At 34.7% G+C, this 21,612-nt stretch overlaps 1 pseudogene across 1 annotated transcript; it reads left to right on the top strand.

Annotated features, from left to right (window-relative positions):
- The first annotated feature begins 455 nt into the window (after positions 1-455).
- LOC148942633 (uncharacterized) lies at positions 456-20,828 on the top strand (annotated as a pseudogene). Its single transcript, XR_016143083.1, has 2 exons — positions 456-505; positions 19,095-20,828. The product of XR_016143083.1 is annotated as an uncharacterized LOC148942633 (transcript).
- The last annotated feature ends 784 nt before the right edge of the window (positions 20,829-21,612 follow it).

Genomic DNA, 21,612 nt, shown 5'->3' with positions numbered 1-21,612 from the left:
TATGTTTTCGGGGAAAAAACTAGGGTTTTGAATCGACAAGAAAAAAAAAAGAAAAAGCAAATATTCGATTACATCACGGATAACCAATTTTCAGTGATCGGGCTATAAGCCAAGGGTACCAATTTGTGAAAATACATGGAGGAAGCAAGGATTTTGTTCTATTCCCTGCGTAAAGATGCGGAAAGACACTTTTCGAAGTTTCAAGGGTATTTTTCGCTTGAGAAAAAACAAAACATCAATCAAAAGCTATTTTTCCAGACCTTGGGGCTAATTTTATCCTCTTACTATATGTCTACATGTATAGAACATGGTAAAGAAACAAAACAATTATTAATTACACTGATAAAGAGTATTATAATTTTAGTGATTTCTAGTCAATAATCTAGTGATTTATGTACTAATCCAGTGATTTTGTTGAAGAATCTAGGGTTTTTTTTCCCCAGGCGGCAATCCTGATGGTAACTAGAAGAAAGAAGGAAAAACAGGGAGTTAATTCACAGAAGAGGTGAGAGTCTATTGAGGTCAGATTAAAACGGGTGACAACCCTACTTTTTCAGAAATAAGTGACATTTTGTGCACTTATTCTAGGCTGTAGGCCTAATTTATTTTCAAAGCTGCTCATTCCCCCCTGTTTTTGGTAAAATTCTACTTTTGGCTATCTTGGAAAGGGGTTAGGTTAGGAAAATGAAATATTTCCTGGGAAGGAATTTTAGGTAAAGTTCTACGAAATCATATTATTGAGTTAGGACAAAAGTGAATACACCATTCAATGCCTTTTTTATGCTGATTACGAATATAATAAGCATTTCTATCGGAAATGAATTTCAACCCCCCCCCTATATAGGCCAATTCAGGGCTTGGTTAGGTATAGTCTATATAGGGGGGGGGCTGAAATTCATTTCTGATAGAAATGCTTATTATATTCGGAATCAGCATAAGAAAAGGCATTGAATGGTGTAGGCTATTCACTTTATTCCTAACTCAATAATATGATTTTGTAGAACTTTACTGAATTTTAAAGTAGGCTACCTACCTCCACTACTTCTTTCTCTAGAGGGTTCTGAAATTTCCTTACATGACAGGTCTATACCTATTGAAATTTTGAAAAAACAACAGTTTACCTTAATTTCCAGTTATTAGGCCTAGTTTCTTTTTCTTTAGCTTTTGTTCTTGTTTTTCAAAATTTAGGAAACTTATTGGCATATCTTTGAAACATAATTAATTAAGATTGAGCAAAGTTGTGAAGCTGAAAATAATTTTGTTGTACCAGTTAATGAGCTCCTCAGTACTACATATGATAAAAATCAAACCAATATCAATAAAACTATTTGAAAAAAGAAAGTGACTATATTTAATTTAGCTACAAGTCTGCATTCATTCCCATCACATAATTTCCCTTTGAGAAAAAATTGATAAAACTTTGGAACTGAAATATCAATACAAAGCACCAAATTTCATAATCAAATGTCATCATGTTATGTCACTGTTCTAATAAAACTTATTTTTAACTTGATTATCATTGTAAATTCAATCTTTGTTTTTCTTCTCATTCTTAAACCAATGTTATATTTACCTTTTGCATTATTACCTCCCACTGTGTATACATTTATATGCAGTGTTACAGCCATACCAATTATTCTCCTTTCCTTTTTTATTCTTTAATAATAATTTCTAGTCGTTTTGAGTTTGAGTTATTGCAGGCTTCTATTTCTACTGATCTTAAGTTTAATATGGCCTTTACTTTTCTATAAAAAAAACTTTCTTTGTTGTAAAGTGTTTGTAATGTATATATATATATATATATATATATATATATATATATATATATATATATATATATATATATATATATATATATATATATATATATATATATATATATATATATATATATATATATATATATATATATATATATATATATATATATATATATATATATATATATATATATATATATATTGGTGCATACAAACAACTCCTCTCATTTGATTTGCCATCAGTGGTCCAATTACCCTGTAACATGTATTTTTGCAGAAACTTTCTCAAATTACCTTTGAAACCCACTCAAGGCTTTGAAACCTACTTTTAATTCCTAAAAACATCTAATAATAACATTGCATTACTAATTATTGATTTTCATATATGCTTTGGAATAAATTAATTTAAAATTTAGTGTTACAACATTGAAGCCAAGTTTCATGTTCAAGAGAAATCTGACTTGTCTACCTTTGAAAGAATTGAATGTTGCTTATGCTTATAGTTGTTTAAATGTTCTCTGGAGCACTTGCATCTTGGTCTAGCAGATATGCCAGCTATTATTCATTAAACAGTTATTACTAAAGGTTTTGGAAAAAAAAACATGCATTTGACCAATTGCTTGGATTTTTGTGTAATACTTGATTTAAACTGGTATGCTAATGGCATACCAGTTAGTGCCCAGACTTTATGACTTGGGATATGGTTGTGAAAACCAAAGGCTATTTTTATTGCCCTGTTTTGGAGGGTTTCCAACGTTGCTGAACTTGTTTTGTAGGATTCTCCATATGCTTCAGTACCATTCTCAATCTTTGACCGGATAAACCTTTTATAAAGATCTAGAAGGACTGTTGGTGAGCTGGCCCATTTAGTTGCTGCTAAACATTTTAGAACAATACACCTTTTCATGTAAGATTCTTTAACAAAATCAACAAAGTTTTTCCAAGTCAAACCATGGTCCAAATGAATGCCAAGAAGTTTGAGACAAGGGTTAATTTCATTTCCATTAATCCATTTTTTGGGAGGGACAAATCCTTTTCTTTTGTAAAGTATAGTTGCCTTAGTCTTTGATGCTGGTACCAGAAGAGAATAAGCCATAGAAAAGACCCATAGCTCTTTCATCATTTGGTTTAATTCTGTTGCCATATCATTTGTATTTGACCCAGAGCTCCAAATCAAAAGATCGTCAGCAAACTCCGCTTTGCAAGCATTCTCAGAGCTGAACTTTAAATCTGACAGAAACAAAGTGAGCAATAAAGGGCTAAGTGATGACCCCTGTGGGAGTCTTTTATTCTCTGGATAGACATAAGTGTATTCTCTATGGACTGTAACTTTATAATGCCTGTTGGATAGGTAATTGTCCCCCTCAGGAAAGTCTTTATTTTTAAGACTTCTGCAAAGTAAAGTTTTATCTACATTGTCAAAAGCAGCCTCAAAATCCACCAACACGGCAATTAAATTCTTTCCTTGCTCTGTGGATTGTCTAATAGCAGCTTCAAGGAGGACTATATTGTCCATAGCAGATCTACCCTGACAAAAACCTGATTGGGACCTTGGTAGTAACTGGTTAGATTCAACAAACTATTCCAGTCTCTTATGAATTGTCTCTAAGAGTTTACTAAGGACCAGTAAAATTAAGATAGGTCTATAAGACTCCACTCTTTTGGGAGGTTTTCCTGGCTTAGGCACTGGTACAATAATAGCCTGCTTCCATAACTTTGGAAGTGTCCTACTCTCCCAAGATTGATTACAAATATGAAGTAGTTTGGTTTTAAAAATGTCTCCAGACTCAATTATCCATTTATAAACTGATTTCATATTCACTTGCTGCAGATGAAATATTGACTTCCCCCAGAACATCATTGTCAGATGCAACTCTGTTATTGTCAGATGCACTAATAATTCCTCCTTTGACTTGCCTGTATCATGGAGTTTGCAACTGAAGGGTTTATTGTTGCTAAAACCTTAGTTTTCACAAGGCTGATGGTCAAAGCTTCAGCCTTTTCTTTATTAGTATGTAATAATTGTATCACTGGACAATAATAGTGGGACTGTGTACTCTCCCAAGATTGATTATAAATATGAAATAGTTTGGTTTTAAAAACGTCTCCAGACTCAATCATCTATTTATAAATTGATTTCATCTTCACTTGTGGCAGATGAAATATTGACTTCCCCCAGAACATCATTCAAGTCTGTTATTGTCAGATGTACCAGTAATTCCTTCCTTGACTTGCCTGTATCATGGAGTTTGCAACTGAGGGGTTTCATCATTGCCATAACCTTAGTTTTCACAGAGCTGACAGCCAAAGCTTCTGCCTTTTCTTTATCAGTATGTAATAATTTGTCACTGGAAAATAATGACAGGACTGTGTTGCTTGTATTTTTGTTACTTCCTATCATTTTGTTTATAAAGGTATGAATCTTTGTTGAGGGGACATTTTTGTCTTAATTCTAAGGAAAAATTATTCCATACTTATCTTTTGGCTTTTAGTACCATCTTTTTGACCAGAGATTCTACTCTCTTCATTGAAATCGGTGCTTCCTGGCTAGGATGCCTTTGAAACCTATATCTTGCCTTTTTCTTATCCTCAACTGCCTTTCTGCAATCATCATTCCACCATATTTTAGGAAATTTCTTGACTGTTGGAAAATTAATTTGATCAGAAATCAGCCCTATAGCCTTTTCAGGTGCTCTTTCTAATTGGTGTGAAATGACCATTGCTTAACATTCTAGGTGTTCTTCCTCTGTCAATGGCAAATAATCTGCTTCATTTAAATATTGCTTGAAAAGATTCAAATTAGCTTTCCTTGTGTTGAATTTATATCTTGGTGGGTTTGGGGTTTAGGATTCATTTGTTATCTGACAAAGCAGAGCAATATGGTCAGTCTGAAGTTCAAGAACTCTTTTAATCTCTATCTTTGGCTCTAGCCATGTAGATCCAAATTTCCTCTAACATTGCAGTGAGTTGGAAGCCATTAAGGGGTGAAAATAGAAATTGGCTTAGGACCAACAATTAGGGTTTCAATAGAACTTCCTGCTTTGTTTGAAGAAGTACAATTTTCCCATAGGAAACTATGAGCATTAAAGTCCCCGAGGACAATATTATTGCCACCAGATGTAATCTCCTGAATGATATCTGTTAAATCATAATTACCATTAGGGTTATAAAAAGAAACAATTTTCAGTTTTCTCTCCCTCTCTAGATGTAAACAAATAGTAACAGGATCTATTTCATGGGGTACATTAAATGTCTCATAAGTATTGCCACACCTCCACCTTTCCTCCTAGTAGATCTCTCCTTTCTATGAAGGTTAGTTTTATGTAAATAAATTAAATCAACAGGATTAAAAGCAATCCAATCTATCGGCTCTTTAAGTCTTAAATTATTCAGTGACACAACATTCCATTGAAGAATTTTAAAGTTGCTCACTGTTTGTGCTCCTATCTTCCAACTGATCCAATGCAGAAGTTGTATGTCTCTTATCATCTTTAGTAGGAGATTGCTTACCTTTGCTTCTGGTTCTTTGCATCAGTTGGAGCTCTTCCCTAAGACTGGGAGAGTTTTTAGGTTTTCTGCTAAACTTATCTGGTTTTATTGCTTCTTCTTGCATGCTGCTGGGCATAGCAGTATCTTCTCAGTTTTTGAAGCTCCATATTGGCAGATTTACATATTTCTTGTCCGATTAATTTGAAGTTTTATTTGATCTGTGTGTTCATATGTGCTTATAAGATAACTTACCTCGAGAAAAGCAATCTTTTGGAATTCTTTGCTATTCTCTTGATCATTATCATCTACTTTTTGGGCATGACTTAAATGTGCCCAGTTTGGATCTCCTGGAAGAGGCATTATGCCATGAAGTGCTTGAGCATATGAAGGCTGTACATGTGTATTTTTATGGTTGCCTTGAAGTGGAGAGTTTGCATAGTGTGACTTAGGTGTATAATTTATTCTTCCTTTAGCACTTATAGCTAAACGATTGTCAGTTTGCACTTTATGTGTTTTTGGAATGGAAGATGCAATTACTGAAAAAGGGAGATTTTGTTCAGTTGATATTCTAAAATATCTACTCTGTGCTTATGTGTAGGACACAATTGTTTTTGAATTGCACTATGACCCACACTTTTGCAGTTTTTACAATAGGGCTGACTTGCTTGGCAGTTGTTTTCGTTGTGGTCTTTTTTACCACGTTTAGTACAGGACAGATTTTGCTGTGAACATCTATTAAAGAAATCTCTATGTAAATGACATTTGGAACATTGAAGAGGCTTAACTTTGTATGGTTTTGTACTTAAGTTTTTGCCTAAATATATCATGATTAAGCTCATGTTTAAGGGAGTTCAAAACTGATTTGCTAGGGGATAATTCTTCATTCAGCCATGTATTAAGCTGTATTAGATGGATAAGTTGGAGGTTTCTTCCTCCTACATCCAGCAGCTTGGCCTCTAGTTCTTGCTTTTCAATGGATAAATTAATGCTGTATACAACATATTGGAATTCCTTTTCCTTGTTGATCTTAGTGGCGTCAATGCCTGAACCAGCAATGATGACAGAATTACTATTTTGTAGAAAAGACATTGCAGCTTCCATATTTTTAAAATACAATTTGGCTGTTCCTGAGTTTTGTAAGTTTAGCTCAAAGTTAGCTTGGCGGACTTTAAAAAAAATTACCTTCCACATTGCTATCAGCACTAAGTGATGTCTTATTCATTTTTTTTGTATGAAAACTATAGCATAGTTTGGAATTATTGGTGATGAAGTATCAGAAATCTTTCTTTTCCTGGCTGGAGTTTCTTTTGGCGATACTTGAGGTTTTGGTGGGTCTTTGCCACTCAGCATTGTTCTTGGTTCTGCCCAAAAATATTCAGAAATTGTGGTATGGCAACACTTGTATAATAATTGGCAAATAATTCAATTCCTTTTGGAACTGAAAAGAATATTCTTTAAACAAACTTCAGGAAAATGGCTCAGCATGGTTTAAAATTTTTGATTTGAGGGTTTGATGTTTTTGATTCTTTTGGGGTTAAGTGGTGTGTTTTACCTGGGATGCAGGTAAATTGGGATCTACATCACTCCCTGGAGTGATGGTGAGGCCAAATGCAGTTGGTCTGAATAATGAAAAAGGGCACGCCCCTATGTATACAACATTTATTCCACAAGTAGTGCCTTTGTCTTAAGCTATACAGTATCAGGGTCATGTTATACAACAGATGCCATGATTTAATCAGGCAAGACAATCACCACATGTCACAACTGTAGCCCCCCACTATAGTCACTACAGTCAGCATCAAATTTATATTTCCCCCCACTGTCAAAATAGATTCATTGCTACAGTCCCTATATCAAATTCATTTGAAGCATTTTTTCAAGACACAAGCTTAGGAGGCAAACGAGGAAACTCATAGAAAAATTAAATTGAATTCAGTAGATGAAAATTGCCCACCTCTTCCTGCTGATGAAACCATGAATTTAGGTAGTGCAAACCCTAAAGAAGTGGAGGATATCATAAACTTTCCTAATCTAAGACTATATCATGACTAAGGAAAACAAGCCAAAAGAGCTATATTCCCAACTCTCCTTGAGGAAAACAATAGAGTTGCAAAAAGTCACTATACAGCCCCTCCTAAGTACCAGCCAAAAAATAAGGGAATCCAGATTTTAGATAGATTTGACAATAGAGTTGTCTTGTTTAGCAAAGATGAAACAAAAACCTTGCCTATGGAAAGAGAATCTACCTTAAGCCTAAAAGAAGCCTTGAAACCTGGACATTTTTGCCTTCCAATCCTGCTGGGAGGGATGGTTAGTTTGTGCACAAATGAGCCATTTGTAAGAAAGGCTGAAAGGTTCATTTCTAGAGTTGAAAGGCTGAGAAGTGCAACAAGGGTACCACCATAGGCAAAAACACCTTGTCTGGAGGTTCAATCTCCCTTTGTAAGCCCTCCCTCTCAGTCCCTTTAGCAAACAAAAACTACAAAAAGCATTTTGAAAAAAATGCTGAATAAAAAAAAATTGATGCTGGATTATGTTTTTGTATTACATTAGACCTTAGTTCCTCCTGTGCCTCCAGAGGCACCTAGGGCATCGACGAAAAGTCTCCAGTCATCTCGGAGGTGTGCTGCAGCTAGTACGTTTTTCCATTTGGGCAGTAGGGATGTGTGTGCATGTGACAAGTCTCTTCTGTATGAACATCTCTGGGTGTTTCTAGGTCGGCCTCGTTTTCTTGATCCTTCTGGTTGCCAGAAGAGGATGGAGTTAGGCAAGCAATTTCTGCCCATACTGATGACATGTCCAAGATAACGCCCCCTACATTGACGGATAAGGTCTGTTATTAAAGGTAGCTGGATCTGTTGCCTGATAGTGTCATTTCTTATCCTCTGGGTCCAGTTTATATTCAGGATTCTTCTAATGATTGTAGGGTTTTTCAGGATTTCAGGGTTTTCAAATGATTGTATTTTTTCTGTTGTTGCTGATTGAGGTGCCAGTTCACTGATCCGTAAAGCAGTACTGACAGAACATTGCTTTGGAACAGTCTTGTCTTTAGCCTCATGGGAGTATTTTTTAGATTTTCAAACTCATTCAAGGTGGTTAAACGCCCTGTGTGCTTGCCCCAATCTAAGTTGGACTTCCCTTTTGTTTGAGCCAGTGTTTTTGACTGTACTGCCCAGGTATCTGAACTCAACCACCTGCTCTATTTGGTCAACGCCACACTTAATATCAAGAGGAGATCCACTGGTAGCTATGCTTTTTGTTTTATTTGTGTTTATTTTTAGTCCAAATTGTTCTGCTGCATCATTAACACTTTTTAAAAGGTCTGCAGTCTCAGTTTGCAAGTTTCAAAAAGGATCATGTCGTCAGCAAAATCAAGATCTCCAAGTCTGGCTGGCTCACCAATATCAATCCCATATCCCTTGCAATTACTTAAGATGTAGTCAACAACAAGGATGAACAGTAGGGAGGAGAGGACACATCCCTGCTTTACTCCTTTCATTATTTTAATATATCTGGTATTCCCTTGTCCAGTTTGTACACAGCATTCTGTATCTTTGTAGAAAGCGATGATAAGTTTAATGATTTTTTTCAGGTATGCTGTAACGTGAGAGTATTTTCCAGAGTGCATACACTGTATTAAAACACTTGACATATAGCCTACAAAGGAAAACAGAGAAACATTCATAGTGTTCTGTTCAAAGTCACAACCTTTTCCAGCCTGCTCAAACCTAAGGTTTCTTTGCTTTTAATAATTTTTATCTTAGTCTTTAATTCGCTTAAAAGGAAAATAGGCCGTTTTATTATTCCAAGAACTAACAAAAATGTATTTTTAAAACTTGGAAAATAGTTTTATCATTTATTAAGTTTAAAACTAATAACAATTTTGAGACTATCAACAAGAAGAAATGTTTTTAAAGCACATTTAAACCTTAGCCTAAAGAGTAGGGGGGGGGGCACTTCCCAAATATATGGAATGATTTCAGTTCATTTAAAATATAATTTTACTCTTTACTTTCCTTAAAAAAAAACTTTTTTTCATTTAATAACATGTTTAGATTCAGCTAAAGATGAATGAAGAAGCGTAGCCAAACAGAACTGGAACATCCCATGCACCAAACAACAAATTGAAACTTTAATAAAAAGAAATTTTCACAAACAAAAGTGAAGTACTTTTCTTACCCATTTTTTCATAATTATAAATAATTTGGGAATCTGTATACAAATGTAAATTGAACTTGGTCATCATCAGGCTTATTTGTCAGCTTACTAACTTCAGCTTAGGACTTCCCACATTGGTCGGCAAATAATCTGGCAATGATGCTTCTCCAGGATGGCCTCTTCTGCATCTTTGGCCAAAGATCATCAAGGGATATTTTATCAATAACAAGTGGCTATTTAGTGTTCTCTTCTTCTTCTTCTCTCTAGTGAATGATTTGGTAATTTTATTCATCCTGTTGATTCCAAGATTTAGCTGAAAACAATCATTTTCAAAACTTTGGGTTCTTTTCTATTACTGTTTTGTCAGCACCCAGCTTTCAGAACTATACACTAGTGCTGACAGGACATTACTATTGACAAGCCTCAATTTCATCTTAATAGAGAAAGTGGCACTTTTCTGCACGTTTCTTAGCTTATAAAAGGCGCTTCCTGTGCACGTGATACGCATGACAATTTCAAGCTAAGGGTAACTATCAGTTCTCACTAGGCTTCCAAAATTTTCTAAACATCTCAACCTCTTCAAGTTCTTTTGCTTTAAGTGTCAGCAGCTCAGCCAGTAGTTTATTTACATTATTGCACATGATTATATAATATATATATATATATATATATATATATATATATATATATATATATATATATATATATATATATATATTACCCTTATTTCTCTTTTGAGATTTTTTCAAAGAGAAACTGGCAATTTCGCTTTGCTTTTGGTGGCAACCCTGGAAAGGTGTTCCTGGAGCTAGAATAGAAGTTTTCAGTTTTCAACCAGTTTTTAGTCTGATGTTCTTTGGGTGTGAGCTGGTCTAGTTAAGAAAAAGCAATTAAATGAAAATAGTGATGAAGCATGTACTCAGTAAACACTAAGAAAGAAACCCTAAAAAATGAAAACAATTCCAGCAGACAAATCGAAAGTAAACAGAAGTATACTGGTAACTATCCATACAACTTATAAAAAGCTCAATAACTTGCCCAATATATTACTAAGTAATTTCTATAAAACTGAAAATGTATATTTCTGGGTTGAACTGTTTTTCTTTATCAAGGGTATCATTTCAGAAATTAAAGTCATTTGAGCTTGCAATCACAACCCTTCAATCCCATTTCCCAAGCTTTGTGATAGTCGGCAATCTTTTAGCTTCTACTAATGTAATCAAAACTTGAAGTGACTCGACTTCTCTTATTTAAAAAAAAACATCAACACCTAACATTCAAATTTATAAAACCCTTCTTTTCTTTTTGATTTCATTCAAATTTGAGCACCCATTTTACACAGAATTGTATACCTCTAATTCATAATAGGTGTGCAGCCAGGAATATATACTTGAATTCTAAATTTACAATTCTTCTTCTTCTTCTATTTAACAGCAGGCGGGCTTTTCAGTAAAAATATTTAGCCCTTTTCCTTTTGCTTCACTCTGTGGGCTACAGAGCTACTGGCTTGATTGCCTCATATTTATTAGATATATTCAGATATCTTTCAGCAGATCTTTCGACTCTAGGAGTTCAAATATAAGATGATAGATGTCTATTTCTATGCTCTGTGTGCAGGTACAGTTGGCTAGGCTCTTGGCTGATAGTGGGATTTTGTGGTGTTTGAAATATTTTAACAGTTTACAAAGCAAGATATGTTGTGCAGACGTCAGCATATTACATTCAAATAGGCAATGGTCAATTGTTTCATTATTCATATAATGAATAATGTATTCATTCCCCTGCCCCCAAGAGGGGGCAGGGGAATTGAACCACTTGAATTAGAAAGCTTATATGAGAATGCAAGGACATTTAGTCCATTTGTTCCAGAACGAATTCTATGATAAATTTTAGAAAGATACTTATTGGGAAAGGGGGAAAGGATGGGATTAATCTTATTAAAATTAATATCTGATAGCCTCCATCGGTAAATATCTCTAATTGGGATTGGTCTCCCACTTGGCTGGTCAATATTTATAGCATTTTTTGCTATTTCATCAACCTGATGATTACCACTTATGCCAGAGTGGCTAGGAATGTACTGAAAGTAAGTTTTTATGCCACTTGAAGCAAGATTATCAATAATACTGAGACAATGATAAGTGTCAATGTCCAACTTATATTGAGGAGCTGAGGCCAGCAACTAAAGGCTTGATAAAGAGTCCGAATAGATGATAATATTATTCGAATTTTCAATCAAAGATTGGTTTTGCTTAAGGTGTTCTAATGCCATGATTATGGCATTTAACTCAGCAGACATTATAGATAAATTATTAAATAATCTCTCGCCCATTGCAATTTTCAGGTGAGGAAGGAAAACACCACTTGCAACCCTCTCATTCATTTTTGACCCATCAACAAATATTTGGAAGTGATTTTTATAGGTAATTGTATTAAGTTCTGCAAATTTTTTCTGGACAAAAGCAATGGGGGTTAAATCTTTATTCCATTTTGAAAATTCAGTATTTATTATGGGAAATGACCAATTCCATGGAGGGGATTGAGGGACAGTAGGTGCAATAGACTTTGCTGGTACAGGGAACTTCTTTTGAATATTGGCATACTCATCTGCAATACCTCTATACGTGGCTGGATTTCTGAACCAATTATGTAATGTGTGTGAGCTATTTGATTCAATTTTTGTAAGATATTTTATCAAGAGAAAGCTACGTCTCTCCTTTATTGTTGTTAATCCACTCTCCATAAGCAGAAAATTGGTACTTGTGGGTTTCCTAAGACCAAATATTAGACGTATTATATCATTTTGTGTTGTTTCAATTTTTTGTATCTGGGTCTTTGCACATGCACCATAGACGATGATCCCATAGTCAATATGGGGTCTTATATGTGATTTGTAAAACTGGAATAAGGTTTTCTCCTTACAACCCCAGGATGTGGAAAGAAGTCTTTTTAGTATATTTGCTTTTCTATAGCATTTTTTTATTGTGTTTGAAATGTGGAGGTGGAAATTAAGTTTTTAGTCAAGCATGAGACCTAGGTAATTAATATTATTATCTTCTCGAATAGTTGTTTTATTTAGAGTTAGTTTTGCATTAACATGGTTTCGCTACCGGTGAAATTTGATTATTTTTGACTTGGTGGGTGCAATGGGTAAATCTGAATGTTGAGAGAATTTTTCAAACTGGAAAAGTGACTTTTGCAGATTTGACTGTGCTATCTGTTAGGTGTTGCCAGATGACCATAGCACCAGATCATCAGCATATTGTAGATTTGTGTGGGGTAGGTTCATGTCCCAGAGATATAGGGAAAATAGGAGGCAACTGAGGACTGCTCCCTGAGGTAGGCCTTTGGATATTGTCTTTTGGGGTGAAGAGGCTGAACCAACACAAACAATGAAACTTCGCACTTCTTTGAAGGATTTAATAAAGGATACTAGCTTAGGGGTACTCCAAGGTTTGCAAGTTTATTTAAAAGGATTTGGTGGTTCACATTGTCATATGCCCCTTCAAAATCTAGGAAAGCTGCCACTAGGATTTTATTTTTTGAGAAATATTCATTTATTGCATTTCTTAGCAAAATGAAAGCATCTGTTGAGGAGTGGTATTTCCTGAATCCAGTTTGAGGGTGTTGGATCATATTATTTTTTTTCAACAAACCAGAGGAGTCTGTGATAAATCATTTTCTCCATTATTTTCCCCATCACAAGTGTAATCATTATGGGCCTATAAGACTCAGGGTTATCTTTTGGTTTATTTTTCTTTAGGATTGGTAGGAGGGACGAACATTTCCATATATTGAGGAACCTAGAAGATGCCCAAGCGTGATTATAACAATTTAGCAGTTCTTGTTTGTATGGAGGTGTGAGATTCTTTATCCATATAGGGTGTATATTGTCATAGCTGCTGCTAGTTTTGATCCTAATCTGATGTATTGCATTATTCAATTCCTGGATTGAAAATGGATTGGTTATGTACTCAGATCCTGGGCGTGGTTGGTAGCTTGGGTTCATGGGAATTGTGGACAGTTTCCTTTGATTATTTGATGTTAGCTTATTAACAAAAAGAGTTGCAAATAGGTTAGCTTTTCCATTATCATTGTCATAATGGGTATTATTATGTATAAGCTCATACAGGAGTGGGTTGGGGGAAGTCTTTTTCCCACAGATGTGGCTTATGACTTTATGTATAATTGGCTCATGCGTTTCTCTGGAGAGATTATTTGCAAAATTATTCCAGTATTTATATTTAGCATCTATTATAGTCCTTTTTAGATTAAATTCTGCTTGTAATTTTTTTAAATATGTAGTAGGTGATGGTTTTCTTATGAATTCTGTCCTAGCTGGCTTTTTTATCCTCCATTTATTTAGGCACTCATTTGTCCACCATGCTTTAGGAATTTGTTTAGGGAATGTTTTCTTAGGTGTTGTCTTGGGGATAGCATGATTAGCTGTATTTATTAGTAAAGATGTCAAGGCTTCAGCATGTGTGTCAACTGTTGTGTTAGAAATGCATGGACTTTGGGTGAAACTTGTAATTTCATCATTTAGCTTATTTTGGAACATAAACCAATCTGCTTTAGTGTTGATATATTTGGATGTATGAGATAAAGTTTCAGCAGGTTCATTTAGAGAGCAAACTATAGCAAAGTGGTCAGTACATAGACTATCAATTTTATTTATGTAAATTTTGTTAAAAAAATATGATGACACAATTTGTAGGTGAATTGTGGAGAATTTGCCACTTTTGGGGTTGAAATATGTGTTCAGGTTTGGAGGGGTAGCAACAGCTAATTCATTATTATTTGAAGTCATATGCTCAATGAATCTACCAGCTTTATTTGCTGGTTTATTCCCCGCAAAAGGCTGTGGGCATTGAAATCACCACAAATAATGATATTTTTTAACATATTAGAATTATTTATATAATTAAAGAAATCCTTGGCATCTCTAGTTTTGCCATTAGGGTTATAAAAGTTTATTATGTAGGTTTTTAAATTATTCAGCCAAACACTGATACCAATAACATCAACATCATTTGCAAAATCTGGAAAATTGATGCCACAAAATTTTATATTATTATTAACTAATAAAGCTACCCCACCTCCTTTTCTCTCTGAAAATCTATCCTTTCTCAGGATAGTATATTCCGGAGACTTAAGTAGTTGATTTTGGGTTAAATGAGTTTCCTGGAGGCAAGCAATATTAATGGAATTATTATTCATAAATGATATTAGTTCATTTAGCTTATTTTCTGTGGGGGATCTTACATTCCATTGGAGTATTGATATATGTTGTGTTGTTGATTTATTCTTCATATGACTGTGTATCAGTGTTCAGCTTTGTTAAAAGTAAAGCAAGATCTTTTTTTGCTTGAATGAGCATATTATCTGGGATGTAGATTTTTGCCAATTCTGCAATAATTTTTGTTTTCTGTAGTTGATGTATGTTCATGGCCTGAACTGCATTACAGTTTAGAATGAATAAGCATATATTTGGGGATTGCATTTTTGGTTGTGCATCCTGTTTGTTGGTTAAGGGATTGATTCCTGGTAGTATTTCTGGTTTGTTTCTTCTTGGGAGGGGGGCCAGGCTGACCTCATCTCACCGGACAAGGAGGCTTGTTGGCTTGGTGATTCCCTCTGATAGGGATTTGCGCGAGGGGGCTTAGAAGAGGGTGTTTTATAAGGGGGGCTTGATGCAGTGGGGGCATTTGACTTGGGGGTTTTGGTTGGTTTCATTACGGGCTTTATTTGGTATTGTTGGGCAGCATTTGCTTCCATTGCTGCAAACGGGTATGGAATGGCCTTCTCTGTTGATATTTGGAGTGTTAGAGCTCTTTTCTTGTATGCAGGGCATAATGATTTATTTGTAGATTCATATGGGCCTTTGCAATTGATGCATGTAGGCTGAGTGTTGTTGCAAGTTGTCAGCTCTTTAGGATGGAAAGATTTACAATTACTACACTCTTGGAGAATTTCATTGCATTTGTTTGTCGTGTGTCCGTTGCATTTGTTTGTCGTGTGTCCATTGCATTTGTGTGTCCCAGTTTGAAACACTTCTGACACTGAATAGGCTTAGGTTTGTATTCCTTGTGTGGTTTGATTTGCCCAAATAGGAATAATTTTTCTGGGATATCAATTTTATCCTTCAGTGTGAATAAGAAGGATCTACTAGTTTTTAGGCCATTAAAGTTAGGCCATTAGAGTCCTCAACTGGGATTGTGTTTCCAGCCCTATCTGAGAGGCCTTCTTTTAACTCCTGAGTAGATATCTCTGGGGGAACATTATAAACTACAATTTTTGTTGGTGATTATTTTGGGTTCCAATTAGATGCAATAATTGGGATATTCAGAAGGGATTTTTAGGTTAATTATTGTATCTGCTGATTTCTCATCTTCTACAGCTATTAGCAGAGATCCATCACGGTTAATGTTAAGAGAGAACATTGATTTTAGCAATTTAAAAATTGCAACTCTTATTGCAGTGATCATTTTTATTTCAAAGGGGGTAGTGGGAGTAATTTTAAGGTAAATTCCTAAGTTTTTGGAGGGAGGATCTTGGGCAGGGAGAGAGGAAATGCTTTTAATTGGAGAGATTTTTTTTCCTTTTTTTAGAGCTCTAGAAAGCCCTTGAAACACATTATCATCGCTTATAGTTACATTAGGACCTACATTTGTCATTGTCGTATTCTCCGAATTGGAGCTATCATTAGAACTTTCAGATAATGTGCTTGACCAGCCAGGATGGGTATCTTTCACTATTGAATTTGATTTGGGATCTGGGGGGAAGTTTTTTTTTGGAGGACTTATTAAAAATGCCTATTGGAAAAAGCATTAAAAAAAAATATAACAATAAAAAAACAATGAAAAATATATGATATAAAACCGTCTGCACTATACTATGGGGAGGATAAACACCACAGTATAGCCCTGAGGATGACTTGAGCAGGATAGGTTTGGTACAACTGCTGATTAGAAGCAATAATAATTACAAGAAAATATATTTCGATTTTCTTATAAGGTTGCTGTAGCTGTTGTGGTGTACAATGCTGAATATTCACAAAAATTTCTTCTTCTTCTTGTATAAGACAAAAGAAGAACCAGAATAAAATAAAATCGTTTTACTTTGCATTGTTCACACTACCTGAGACTACAAAAAGAGAACAAAGGAAGCGGGGGGCAAGGCAAGAAAGGCTATTCATATTCTAAAGAATAATGTAAGTATCCTAGGGTTATTTATGGGACCATCAAGATCAGGATGGAGGGGGACATATTGTAGGAAAAGCGACCATAATATTTGAAAAAACATGAAATTAGAAATATAATGTCACTGTTTAATTTTGTAATATTCATTAGCTTTACATTTTTAGCTTTACATATCATCATATACTACAGGTTTACCATAAAAACAATTGGTATGCATCGGTTTCAATTTATGCACAGAAATTAAAAACATTTTTAGTCAATCTAGGTAACCCTGGATTTAATATGGAAAACAAACAGATATTAAAATACAAAAATATGGAAGAAGTTCCCTCAAATGAAAGTAAAAAGTGAAATTAAAACGGAAAAAGAACAGATATATGAGCATATAAGAGTGGACTTCCCTTTCCTCGACACCCTGTTCTTTAAGGTTAAGCTTTATAGTGTTGTAAAAATACTTTTTGTTCTAATTAAACAACTTTTGTATTTGAAAACAATTTATAAAGAATTGAAAAAAAATACAATTCTTGTGTAAAGAGTTTAAGTATGAGAAGATGAATCTTGGAATAATTTCTGTATGTTTTGAAGATTGAATGTCAATCTATATGTATCCAAGAACCTTTTTTTATTTACTAATGGATAAGAAACAGCACCAGTTTGTTTTAGCAGGGGTGTCGGTTTTGGAAAGATCGTTTTTCAAATGATAGTAGGATATCACCCTCTCCCTTCTGTATAAAGTTTCTTCTCAAATATTACCCTTAGAAACTTTCTTATCCACATAAAATTCGCCTTTTGGGAAATCCCCTTCTCCTACTTAAAATTCCTTCCTCTCCTCCCAGAAATAACTCCATATATTGCTCTGTCACAAATACTTCATTTCAACAATGAGCAAATTATGTAACTTGAAGCCCTTTCCCTAGGAACTCTGAGGGGTCAGGTCAATCCCGAAGACATATGTATATTGGACTTTTCAAATTTGTTAAATTTACTGACTATCTAAAATATTGATCGGATGTCTTTGGGGAAAAAGGCTTGGTAGGGGGATTAGCTGTGCTTCAATTGTCTTGGATACTTAAAAAGACACTAGAACTTCTAATTTGCGTTCAAATGAGTCCTCACTAAAAAATTCTAGGGTAATTAGTTTGATATGATCATCCCTGAGAAAAAAATATAATAAACATGTAATTGGGATGTTTCTTGTGGCAAAAAATACAAAAATCCACATTTTTGTGGATAGGAGTGTCTAACTTTTAAAGTCATGTTGTCATCAATGCTACATTTACTGGTGTGATTTTCATCAGGATCTGTTGAATTGTTGGGTGTTTCCCCTTGTTCAAAATTCAGATATATTTTCTCAGGCTTGTGACTTTTGATGGATGAAATTAAACTTATTGAATTATATATACTACTTAGAGGCAACATAGAGCGCCAGTTCTTTTAATGTATTTTTGCTATCATAATTTTATTTTCTAGTGTTGGTTGCTATTGAGCCAAGTTGCTCCTTACTTACAGTTCCTTGCCATGATTTGTTTAAAAGGATCCATACAAGCTGTGATTTTAAAGACCAATTTGAAAGCATCCCTACAAGTGGTCATTGTAAAAACCAATTGTTCAATTTACTTTTTCAATATGCTCAGTTTGTTAATTTTCTTATTAACTGTTGTATTATTAGTGATTTATGTTCTATTTAGTATATTAATTAGTAGGTTTATTATGGACAAAATAGAGTGATGCTTTTTCGCATGGATGAGCCTTAAGATGGCCATAACATGGGCTATAACTATGTCTTTAGGGGTATAATGACCCCTCACAGTCCATGGGGAGAGGTGTATAAGCTATGAATTTGCCTATTGTTTACGTATTCATTTGTTATTGGGAAGTATACGGACATTTTTTTTGGTGGGGTTATTTTGTGCTTAGTGTGTATTTCCAGAGGGAGAATCTTCCTTGAAGAGGTAAATTTCCGGGGATAATCCTCCAGGGGAAATTTAACACTCGGGGATTTGACAGAACTCCTATATGAAAGTCTTTTTCATTGGCTTATATTCTCTTTCCAGATAAATTTTGCATGTTGAATTGTTGTGGCGGAATTAATTGGAGGTAATTTTCCACCTAGGGGGTTTTCAGTGAGGATGGGACTGTCTGGAGGGAATTTGATAGGGGGGTGCCCTTTACGTTGGATGAAATTTCCACAGAAGTTTTTTGCGGGGGGGGGGGGAGGGGTATATTTCATCGAAGGTGAGACAGATCTACCGAAATTAATTGAAATAATGTTTTGAACAAAGTCGGGATGAAATCTAAATAGATTGATTTCAACACTTCCTGGCGGAATAAATCGGCTGACAGTTAAGGCACCAAATACTTTTTGTCATGATTTCATGCTTGGACTAGGACTGGATACTTCACCCAAAAAACATCACAATTCTATATCCTGAAATCTAAGTGGTTCTTCTTAGTTTTTCTTCATAATTTCAGTATTTATTTTCAGGTATTACTGTTCACATCTTAGTTCTTCAAGCACGCCAATGAGATATCAATCATGCCAATGGAATATTTGGAGAGAGCTCGAGAAATGTTTAAATGAAGAGTACAAATATAGCAAGGCAGATATAGATGGAATATTCTTAACCCCCCATGCAGAAATTGATTGTGTAGTGTGTTAATCCCTTTCTGCAAATCATGGGTATGCCAGGGACTTGTAAAACCGACTGTTTAATATTAAAAATGGTCTGTGTGTTCTTTGAACTTTGGCAGTTACACAGAGAACAAAATTCAAAGGAAACAGAATTAATCGTCGTTTATCATAGAAAGGAGAAGACAATACGATTTACCAAAGGAATGTTTTCAGCAACTCGTCAAGAAACAAACTGAACGAAAAGGGAAAGATAATATGGAAGAAATTCCAAAATTAATAATATTTGTTGGTAGTGAGAATGCTCAGGATATTGATAAAAAAAATTTCGTAAAAGTGGCACCAGAACAGGATTTTTAATATTTCATGATGATGTAAATTACGTGACAATTCTCAAATGTAAGGGTAGAACATGGGAAATTGTTGAGGCAATGCGTCTGTCTAATTTCTGCTGGTAAACCTTGTATAGAGACATATCTACAGGTATGAAATTGTATACGCGTAAAGAAACACGCGTCCAGCCCTATGTATACCACCGAGTACATCTTACTGATAGCCTGAGATATACAGGCAGCATACACGCCCTTTTAAATCAACTTCATGCTAGGATCCTTGGTAAATATGCAAGTGCATATTTCAGTCCAGGATTTGGTCCAGGAACTCGAATTATTGGAGAAAAACCAAGTTTGTTAGTGTAAAAGACTACAGGACCATGGAAATTAAAGTGTAAGAATTACTTCAACAATTAGACAAAGAAGGAATAAAGAGAGATGAAATAGCTGTCATCAAAACTGAATCATGGACAGATAGGGTAAGGCGTGTATTGAGAATTGATATTATAAATGTGATTTTTCCTTGTTGTTCAAGGTGGGGGATTGTAGTTCTCCAATTTAGTTTTGTAAGTCTCATTTATCTTTATGATTAAGGATGATGATAAAAAGATGTGTCCCTATGGCAATAATTGTATAACATATTTTGCTTCCTATTAGTGTTTCCTAGCTCAATTTCTTATTTCTGTACCTGTTATGTGTGTTTAGTTGTTATTTTGGTTACTTGGGGCACAACAAAGTTCAGATAAAGTAATTGACGATGTTTCAAACCGTTCTTCCAACAAATTTATTTGCAGAAAAAGTTTAGCCTGCTAATAAATATTCCATAATTTCCAATTACATGCGACACATTACTTTTGTAAAAACAATTACTGTAAGCAAATAGGGCATGAAACAGGGGACCCAGCAGAATTTCTGGTTGGTGAGCTCCTTGTTGAGGCATTTTGCAATGGTGGAGAATCCTATCTTGATTTTGGAGGACTGACAACAAGATGAAGTCATCCTTTGTCTCCACTTTCTCTGAGGCTGTTCTTCTTGGGACATATCTTAAAAGAACATAAATTAGAAAGTGAAAAAAACTCACCAACTATTATGGTACAACTGCAAGTAATATCTACTAAATGCTCATACCAGCATGCAGCCAAAGCCAATATTGGCCCAAAATTCCACCTTCCCAAAAACTTTTAAACAAACAGTTGCTTCAGTGTTCTCATTGAAATCCTGGACTGAAATATGCAATTGAATATTTACAGAGGATCCTAGCATGAAGTTGATTTAAAAGGGCGTGTATGCTGCCTGTATATCTCAGGCTATCAGTAAGATGTACTCGGTGGTATACATAGGGCTGGACACGTATGTCTTTAGGCGTATACATTTTCATACCTGTAGATATGTCTCTATACAAGGTGTACCAGCAGAAATTAGACAGACGCATTGCCTCAACAATTTCCCATGTTCTACCCTTACATTTGAGAATTGTCACGTAATTTACATCATCATGAAATATTAAAAATCTTGTTCTGGTGTCACATTTACGAAAAATTTTTTTTATCAATATCCTGAGCATTCTCACCACCAACAAATATTATTAATTTTGGAATTTCTTCCATGTTATCTTTCCCTTTTCGTTCAGTTTGTTTCTTGACGGGTTGCTGAAACATTCCTTTAGTAAATCGTATTGTCTTCTCGTTGCTATGATAAATGACTATTAATTCTGTTTCCTTTGAATTTTGTTCTCTGTGTAACTGCCAAAGTTCAAAGAACACACAGACCATTTTTAATATTAAACAGTCGGTTTTACAAGTCCCTGGCATACCCATGATTTGCAGAAAGGGATTAACACATTACACAATTAATTTCTGCATGGGGGTTAAGAATATTCCATCTATATCTGCCTTGCTATATTTGTACTCTTCATTTAAACATTTCTCGAGCTCTCTCCAAATATTCCATTGGCATGATTGATATCTCATTGGCGTGCTTGAAGAACTAAGATGTGAACAGTAATACCTGAAAATAAATACTGAAATTATGAAGAAAAACTA

The sequence above is a fragment of the Artemia sp. Qi Xiang Cuo genome, chromosome 16 (genome assembly GCF_049724085.1).
Source record: "Artemia sp. Qi Xiang Cuo chromosome 16, ASM4972408v1, whole genome shotgun sequence".
Classification (NCBI taxonomy): Eukaryota; Metazoa; Arthropoda; class Branchiopoda; order Anostraca; family Artemiidae; genus Artemia; species Artemia sp. Qi Xiang Cuo.
The sequence above is the reverse complement of the archived record's forward strand: the minus strand, read 5'-3'. Positions and strand labels throughout refer to the sequence as shown.